The sequence below is a fragment of the Arachis ipaensis genome, chromosome B08, assembly GCF_000816755.2.
Source record: "Arachis ipaensis cultivar K30076 chromosome B08, Araip1.1, whole genome shotgun sequence".
Taxonomy (NCBI): domain Eukaryota; kingdom Viridiplantae; phylum Streptophyta; class Magnoliopsida; order Fabales; family Fabaceae; genus Arachis; species Arachis ipaensis.
The window spans coordinates 51930576-51939715 of record NC_029792.2 but is presented as its reverse complement, the minus strand read 5'-3'; the positions used below and the strand labels follow the sequence as shown (position 1 = coordinate 51939715).

At 38.8% G+C, this 9140-nt stretch overlaps 1 long non-coding RNA gene across 1 annotated transcript in view; it reads left to right on the top strand.

Moving 5' to 3' along the window:
- LOC107611925 overlaps positions 1-9140 on the top strand; it is an 18732-nt gene that overhangs the window by 1478 nt on the left and 8114 nt on the right. The window contains exon 2 of the long non-coding RNA XR_001613522.2: positions 6896-6900. This is a non-coding gene — a long non-coding RNA (uncharacterized LOC107611925). The remainder of the gene's footprint in view (positions 1-6895; positions 6901-9140) is intronic.

Sequence of the window (9140 nt, the reverse complement as noted above, 5' to 3'; positions counted from 1 at the left end):
GTGCTGTTTTGCCTTTTACGCTTTCATGTTCCTGTTCTAAGTTCTATACAAGATGACAAATGTTATAAAAATGAGGAAAACTATGAAAATCAATACAAAATAAATTAATATAAAACCAAACTTAAATAAACTAAAATAGAATAAAAGAAAGTGAAAGTAAACTATAGGATACGTATGGTTGGGTTGCCTCCCAACAAGCACTTCTTTACCGTCATTAGCTTGACGGACAGCTCCCTTACGAAGGTTCATAGGAGTTCAGATCTTCACCCCGTATTGTGAACTTCCTCCCAGTGCTCTCATGAATCAGTTCAACATGCTCCAGAGGCGAGATTCTGTTCATCGTGTGTGGTATGACTGGAATTCTTTTGAAGACTACTCTCATGCAAGGTGAGAAGTCTTCAATAGAAATTTTCTTGTTCCTCCAGCCCTTGGGTACTTTCTTTTTGGAGCCTCCTCCTTTAGTGGTGGGTGGTGAATGCCCAACACCAAACTTAGGTTTGATGTCAGGGGGATCTGCATAGCTTTCCACGGAATGAGAAAGCTTGAGCACTGAGTTCTGCATGCTAGTACCTCCTTTATCTGAGAAAGGTTGAGGTTTGGGAATTTTAAACAGTATGTGATCCTCCCATAACCTCAGAACTAACTCTCCTCTCTCAACATCAATCAAGGCTCTCCCAGTAGCTTGGAATGGCCTTCCTAGGATGATGAAGTCATCCTTTTCCTCTTCAATGTCAAATATCACGAAATCCACATGGAGGTAAAGGTCCTCAACCTTTACAAGAACATTCTCCACCACTCCACATGCCTGCTTCAGGGACTTGTCTGCCATCTCCAGTGAGATCCTTGTGGGTTGCGCCTCTTGGATCCCCAGCTTCTTCATTACAGAGAGAGACATCAGATTTATGCTTGATCCAAGGTCGCATAGTGCCTTCTCAAATGTAATGGTTCCTATAGTACAGGGAATCAGGAAGCTTTCGGCATCTCGCAACTTTTGAGGCAGCTTCTTTTGCGCTAGTGCACTGCATTTCTTGGTCAGCACTACGGTTTCATCTCCCCTCAAGGCCTTTTTCTCAAAGAATACACTTTTCAAACAGGCCATACATGAAGGCTTTTTCTCCAATATCTCAGCAAAAGGAATATTAATTTGTAACTTCTTGAAGACTGCCAAGAATTGAGCAAGTTGCTCATCCTTGGTCTCCTCTTGCACGTTCTGAAAGTGTTGTACTTCAGGCTCTTCTATCGCTATTGGAGTGTGTACAAGTGCATTGCCAGTCTCTTCTTAAGCCTTTTTCTCCTTCAAATCTTCAGTAACATCCTTCTCCTTGGCACGGCCTCCTTGCCCATGGTGAGGGCTTTGCACTTCTCCCTTGGATTTACCTCTGTGTTGGCCTCCTCTCCCATAGTGAGGGCTTTGCACTCTTCCCTTGGATTTATCTCTGTATTGATTGGAAGAGTGTTGGGAGGTCTCTCAGGTATCCTGCTACTCAACTGACCCACTTGTATTTCTAAGTTCCGAATTGAGGACCGAGTCTTTTGCATAAAGCTATGAGTGGTCTTAGAAAGGTTAGAGACTATTGTGGCTAAGTCAGAGAGGCTTTGTTTTAGACATCTCCATTTGCTGTTGAGAAGGTAGGAACTGTCTATTGTTGAACCTATTCTGATTGGTTCTACCCTGATTATTGTTGAAGCCCTGCTGAGGCCTCTGCTGCTCCCTCCACCCAAAATTAGGGTGATTTCTCCATCCCTGATTGAAAGTATTTGCATAGGGGTCATTATTGGGATTTTTAGAGGAATTTCCTATGTAATTTACTTCCTCCTTGGATTTTTTACAGGTTTCCTTGAGTGTAGCTCTCAGTCATGCCATGTGATGCATCTTGAGTGCTGACAGCTAAAACTTGCATCCCAGTCAAGTGCTGAGAGATCATGCTTATCTGCTGAGATTCTCTCCGGCTTTGTAAGCTTTAGTTTGTTGTGAACGCCGCCTTAAGGTCCTCTCAGGCTCAGGATCAAAATCAAGAAGGGGTTCCTTGTCCCTGTTTCTACTCATAAACAATAAGAAAAAAAGAAAAAATGGGAGTCTCTATGTCAGAATATAGAGAACTCCCAATGAGATATCCAAAAAAGAAATAAAATAAAATAAAATAAAGTAAGCAATTAACTAAAAATTCAAAAACAAAGATGAACAATTAACCTAAAAAGATTTTCGAAAATAAATTAAGATAAGTTAAAAAAATTTTTGAAAAGAAAAGACAAAACCTAAAGGGACACCAAACTTAAAATCTGAAATTAAATGAAAATAAGATAACTAGAATAAAATTCGAAAATAAAGGTAAAGATAAATAAGATAAAAATTGAAAATTGAGGGAATTAAACAAAATAAAATAGAAAATTAAAAAGAGAAATAAATAAACAAAAACTAATAAAAATACATAATCTAAGCAACAAGACAACCAGTAGTTGTCAATCACAAACAATACCCGGCAACAGCGCCAAAAACTTGGTGCGCGAAATTAGAACTCCCACAACTTAACCGGCAAGTGCACCGGGTCATCCAAGTAATACCTCAGGTGAGTGAGGGTCGATCCCACGAGGATTGTCGGACTGAGCAAGAGATGGTTATCCTGTTGGACTTAGTCAGGAAAACAGTAAAGGTTGTTTGTAGGTGTAAAACTCATAAACAATAATAAGCAAATAAATAAGAAAAGCAATAAAAGGTTTGGTGTAAAACAATGATGAGAAAATAGTTAAGGTCTTAGAGATGTTTATCTTTCCAGATTAAAACGTCTTACCAACTATTTTAACAATGAGTTATTCATTCTATGGCAAACCATAAGTGATTAAACCCTAATCTCTTAGTGATTTAATCTCTCCTAACCTTCATCAACCCCCACTTGATGAATCCACATTTCATGGTATTTATTTGCTTTAATTAGGTGGGTTTCATTGACTTTTCTTGCATTTATCCATTGAAATAGCATAGTTTCATGATGTCTTCCTAATTTATGCTTGAAAGTGAAAACATGCTCTTTAGGCTTTTTTATTGCTAAATTTTATTCACTTTGATCCCATTTGGTGCCTTGATGTATTTGTCAAGTGATTTTAGGTTTTCAAGGCATGTTTGGGTTGAAGAAGTGAAGAAAGAGCATCCAAAAGGGGAGAAATCATGAAGAAAATGGAATTTGGAAGCTACTACAAAGATGCGTACGCACAGTGATACGTGCATACGCACAATGGTGACTTTGTGTAAGGATGCATACGCACGATGGGAATTTTGCGCAACTGTGCGTACGCACCGTAGGTCGAACGTACGCACGCCTGCATGCACGTGAGGTCATTATTGCAAATTGATAGGGGCGATTTTTGGGCTTCCAAAGCCCAATCCAGCTCATTTCTGAAGCTATTTCAAGCCAAAGTGAAGAAGGATGAAGGGGGCAATTAGGTTTAGCTTTTACATGCTTTTCTCTTAGTTTCTAGAGAGAGAAGCTCCTCCTTCTCTCTAGAATTAGGGTTTTTAGCTTAGTTTCCTTTTAATTTCAACACTTTAATTCTTGTTTTAATGTAGTTTCCTTTATATTTTCTTGCTCTCTTGTCTTTATCTTCTTAATTCCTCTTGTCATTCCCTTTATTTTGCTATTTTTAGGTTCTTGGATACTCTTGTTAACTTTAATTTTAATTAATACAATTTATGTTTTCATGTCATTTATTGCTTTCCTTAATTGTTATTGCCATTTTCTTGCTTTTGGTATTTTAGATTTTATTTTTAATGTAATTTAATATTATTTTATTTTCATGCACACCAAGTGTTTGATAAAATGCTTGGCTTAGTTTTCACTTAATTTTTGACTCTTGGCTTGGAATTGATGACTTTGGTGAACCTTGAGTCATTGATGTCCATTCTTGTTTGATACATTAGAGTAGTTAGTTGATTTGGTCTCTGTTGACTCTATGTGACCCTTAGTGTTGACATAGGACTTATGGATTGGAATTAACTATGCCTATTTGACTTATCTTCGATGTAAGGTTGACTAAGTAGGATTAACTCTTCATAATCATCATATGTTTGTGGTCAATGGCTGGGATAGGTAACCTTAGCTCTCAATTACATGCCAAGATGTTTAAATTCTTGCATGTTTAGTTTCCACACTCTTGGTTGAGAAATTGGGTGTTTGAGTGGAATTGAGTTGTGGATGTCTATTTCGCATAGTGTGAAAATGGCTAATTGGTTTAGTTTCCATTGACTCTAGTCTTTCACTAAGTAATTAGTGAGTTGACTAGGACTTATGGATTGAGATCAATTATGCTCTTTTGACTGATTCTCAAGGAGGATTGACTAATTTGGATTGATTCCACACAATTGCCATGTTTGAGGTCCATAACTAGGATAGGAATCCTAAATTTCCCAATTCTTGCCAAGAGTTGCCATTTACATTCCTTGCATGTTTATTTAATTTCTTGTTATTTACATTTCTTGCTCTCTTGCTTTCATTCCCAATTCCCCATGCTCTCTCCCTCGTAGCCAACAATAATGACACTTCATTATAACTCCTAGGGAAGATGACCCGGGAGTCTAAATACTCTCGGTTTATATTTGGTTTGAATTGTGATAACATTTGATTGATGATCAATTTTTGGGTTTGGACTATACTTGCATCGTCAATCCTATTTTTAGTGTGAAAATCCAAACCTATGCTTTTGGTCATTCATCACCACTCTCATGGTCACTCAATTCCAATTAGAGGGTAAAGTTCAGAAAACTAGTTTAGCACCATAAAAACCCTAATTACCCAAAGCTAACAGGATTATATGTCACATATCCCAATTAGTTCATGTAATTATCAATTTAGGAGGAGTATTTTCAAGCTGTAGCCCAAGCGAGATAACTCTCTCGAGAATCACAAGAGCCCATGTAGAAAAGGGTCATACTCTCGTTCCACCCAGTTCATAAGATTAAGAACGAAAACAACACCTTAGAATTGAATCAAACATTAATTAAAATAGAAGAATAATAGTTCTAATCCATAAAAATAAACAGAGCTCCTAACCTTAACCAGGGGGTTTAGTTGCTCATGACTAACAGAGAAAACAAGATTCTGAAAAGTACGGAAGGAAGAAGATCCTCAACCTAATTGATCTTTTCCTTTTATTTAAACTAATAATAAATGCTAGACCTAAAAGATATTATTTGTAAATAAATATTACAAAAAGAAAATAAAATAAAACTAATAATTGCTAAATCCACTTGGAGGCCCAAAGAGGTGTGAAACGGGCTGCTACTGGCGTTCAACTTCAGGATTGGGTGTTGAACGCCAGAAGAGGGAAGTGCGCTTCTGGTCTTGTGCCGCCCTGCTGGCGCCAAACGCCAAGTGGGCGTTCAATGCCTAGGCAGGTACTGCCAGCATTTTCCTTTCTTGTGCCAGGCTCTCCAAACTGCTCCAAATTTCACCTAAAACCATAAAAACGCAAGAAAAACTCAAAATAGCATCCAAAGGTGATTTTTGCACTAAATCAAGTAAAAGTAAATAAAATCTAATTAAAATAATTAGAAAAAGGGTATAAGATGCTCACATATCATATTGCAGTGATCATCGCTCGTCTTATGAATCTTTTTGAAAACCAACTGTTAATCACCCAAAAATCCAAACCTTTTCGAAAACCATTAGTTAATTATTCAAAAATTCAAAGTTCACTTATTTAGTTAAAAGAACTACAAATCATAATCAATATCTCATAACATAATCAATTACAGCCTCTCGGTCCAACATATAATCAAATCTCGATACGGCCTTCGGCTTAAATTGAATCTCAGTCTCAAACATAATCAATTACCGGCATCAAACGGTACAAGACAAATATAATCAGAGAACAATTACAACCAGTAACACATTAGTACCAACCCTCAGCGTCACCACCGCCAGCATAAGGGATCTCTCAGTTGTTCAAACACAACCAAAACAATACAAGGAATACACAAACAAATAGGACAATTACAACAATTAGTTCAATTAGCATATATAAACAATTATTCAAATAGGCAAGTCAAATACAAGATGCACACCCGAACGATATACACAAATACAAATGATGCATGCCTGCCCTATGGCCAATGAGCTCATCTATCAGTTATATAGCTAAACTCGACATGTCCGGAGCAAGCAGAATCACTCCACTGCATCTACCCAGAGAGGTTTATCTGGTAAGCAGAATCACACCACTGTGGCACATGGAATCACTCCACGGCAATCATAGGCAAACAGAAACACTTCAATGCGGCAAGTGGAATCACTCCATCGGAAAGAAAGGCACCCCAAATCACTCCGCTGTGACAAGTTGAATCACTCTACTGCATGTAAAAGCAAATAGAATCACTCCACTGCGGCAAGTGGAATCACTCCACTACAAGTAAGTCATTTTCAAAATCATTCTCTTCATCCTCATCTCTCAATATCATTTTGCTTTAAAACTAAAACCAATTTATTTTTATAACGTTTTCCGAAACCTTCATGAGAACGTCACTCTAAACCATTTCTCTTTCATAAAACTCATATTTACTCGATCAATATCCCCTAAACCAATTTCAAAACTATTTTTCCAGTTTAAATCTCTATCAAAAGACTCAAGAACATTATTAATTTTACATTCACTAAATACTTTTCAAAACGTAACCCTTTCATTAAAAGTAACCAAATAAAACTCTTTCTCAGGTATACTAACTTCCCAAAGACTCAAAAATCATCTCTGGTACGCGGAATTGTGATTACACTTTAATTATGTAAAATTCATTGCTCTTTCTTTCCCTGGAAATGGCGCCAAAAACATGATGCCAAGACCATGGTTCACAACTCCGTGTAACTAACCAGCAAGTGCACTGGGTCGTCCAAGTAATACCTTACGTGAGTAAGGGTCGAATCCCACAGAGATTGTTGGTATGAAGCAAGCTATGGTCACCTTGCAAATCTCAGTCAGGCAGATATAAATTGATAATGGTGTTTTCGAATAATAATTAATAGAATAGGGATAGAGGTACTTATGTAAATCATTGGTAGGAATTTCAGATAAGCGAATGGAGATGCTTTTCGTTCCTCTGAACCTCTGCTTTCCTGCTATCTTCATCCAATCAGTCTTACTCCTTTCCATGGCTGGCTTTATGTGATACATCACCATTGTCAACGGCTACATTCGGTCATCTCTCGGGAAAATGATCCAATGCCCTGTCATAGCACGGCTAATCGTCTGGAGGCATCACCCTTGTCAATGGCTTCATCTTATCCTCTCAGTGAAAATGATCAACGCACCCTGTCACGGCACGGCTATTCATCTGTCGGTTCTCGATCATGCTGGAATAGGATTTACTATCCTTTTGCGTCTGTCACTAACGCCCTGCAATCGCGAGTTTGGAGCTCGTCACAGTCATCCAATCATTGAATCCTACTTGGAATACCACAGACAAGGTTTAGACCTTCCGGATTCTCTTGAATGCCGCCATCATTCTAGCTTACGCCACGAAGATTCTGGTTAGGAGATCTAAGAGATACTCATTCAATCTAATGTAGAACGGAAGTGGTTGTCAGGCACACGTTCATAGGGAATGATGATGATTGTCACGTTCATCACATTCAGGGTGAAGAGCGAATGAATATCTTAGAAGCGAAATAAGATGAATTGAATAGAAAACAGTAGTACTTTACATTAATCTTTGAGGAACAGCAGAGCTCCACACCTTAATCTATGGAGTGTAGAAACTCTACCGTTAAAATTACATAAGTGAAAGGTCCAGGCATGGTCGAATGGCCAGCCCCTCTGATCTAAGAACCAGACGTCCAAAGATGGTCAGACCCAAAGATCCTAAGATCCTAAGATTCTAAGATAGCATACAACTGATCAAAGATACCTAATACAATAGTAAAAGGTCCTATTTATAATAATCTAGCTACTAGGGTTTACAGAAGTAAGTAATTGATGCATAAATCCACTTCCGGGGCCCACTTGGTGTGTGTTTGGGCTGAGCTTGAGTGTTGCACGTGTAGAGGTCCTTCTTGGAGTTGAACGCCAGTTTTTGTGCTAGTTTGGGCGTTCAACTCTGGTTTTGGATCCTTTTCTGGCGCTGGACGCCAGATTTGGGCAGAGAGCTGGCGTTGAACGCCAGTTTGCGTCATCTAAAATTGGCCAAAGTATGAACTATTATACATTTCTGGAAAGCCCTGGATGTCTACCTTCCAACGCAATTGGAAGCGCGCCATTTTGAGTTCTGTAGCTCCAGAAAATCCATTTTGAGTGCAGGGAGGTCAGAATCCAACAGCATCAGCAGTCCTTCTTCAACCTCTGAATTTGATATTTGCTCAAGTCCCTCAATTTCAGCCAGAAAATACCTGAAATCATAGAAAAACACACAAACTCATAGTAAATTCCAAAAATGTGAATTTAACATTAAAACTAATGAAAACATCCCTAAAAGTAACTAGATCCTACTAAAAACATACTAAAAAACAATGTCAAAAAGCGTATAAATTATCCGCTCATCACAACACCAAACTTAAATTGTTGCTTGTCCCCAAGCAACTGAAATATGCTTTTACCACACCAAACTTAGAATTTTGCTCGCCCTCGAGCAATAAAAGAAAGAATAGATGAAGAAGAAGAAGAAATTGAGGAGAGGGAGAGTGGGAAGTATTTCGGCCAAGAAGGGTGTAGAGGGGTGTGTTGTGTGAATTTGATGAAGAATGGAGGGCTTTATATAGGGAAGGGATGGGGGAAAGGTTTCGGACATATGGGTGGGTTTGGGTGGGAAATTGGTTTTTAATTTTGAAGGTAGGTGGAGTTTATGAGGTAGGTTTATGGGGAAGAGTGGATGGATGTGAGTGGTGAAGAGGTGATGGGGAAGAGAGATTGAGGTGATTGGTGAAGGGTTTTTTTGGGGAAGAGTGTTTATGGGGTTGTGTGAAAGAGAGTGGTGAGAAGAAGTAAGTGGAGGTAGGTGGGGATCCTGTGGGGTCCACAGATCCTGAGTGGATCCTGTGGGGTCCACAGATCCTGAGGTGTTCAAGGATTTACATCCCTGCACCCATTAGGCATGTAAAAAGGCCTTTGCACACAACTCTGGGCGTTCAGCGCCAGGTTGGTGCCCATTTTGGGCGTTCAACGCC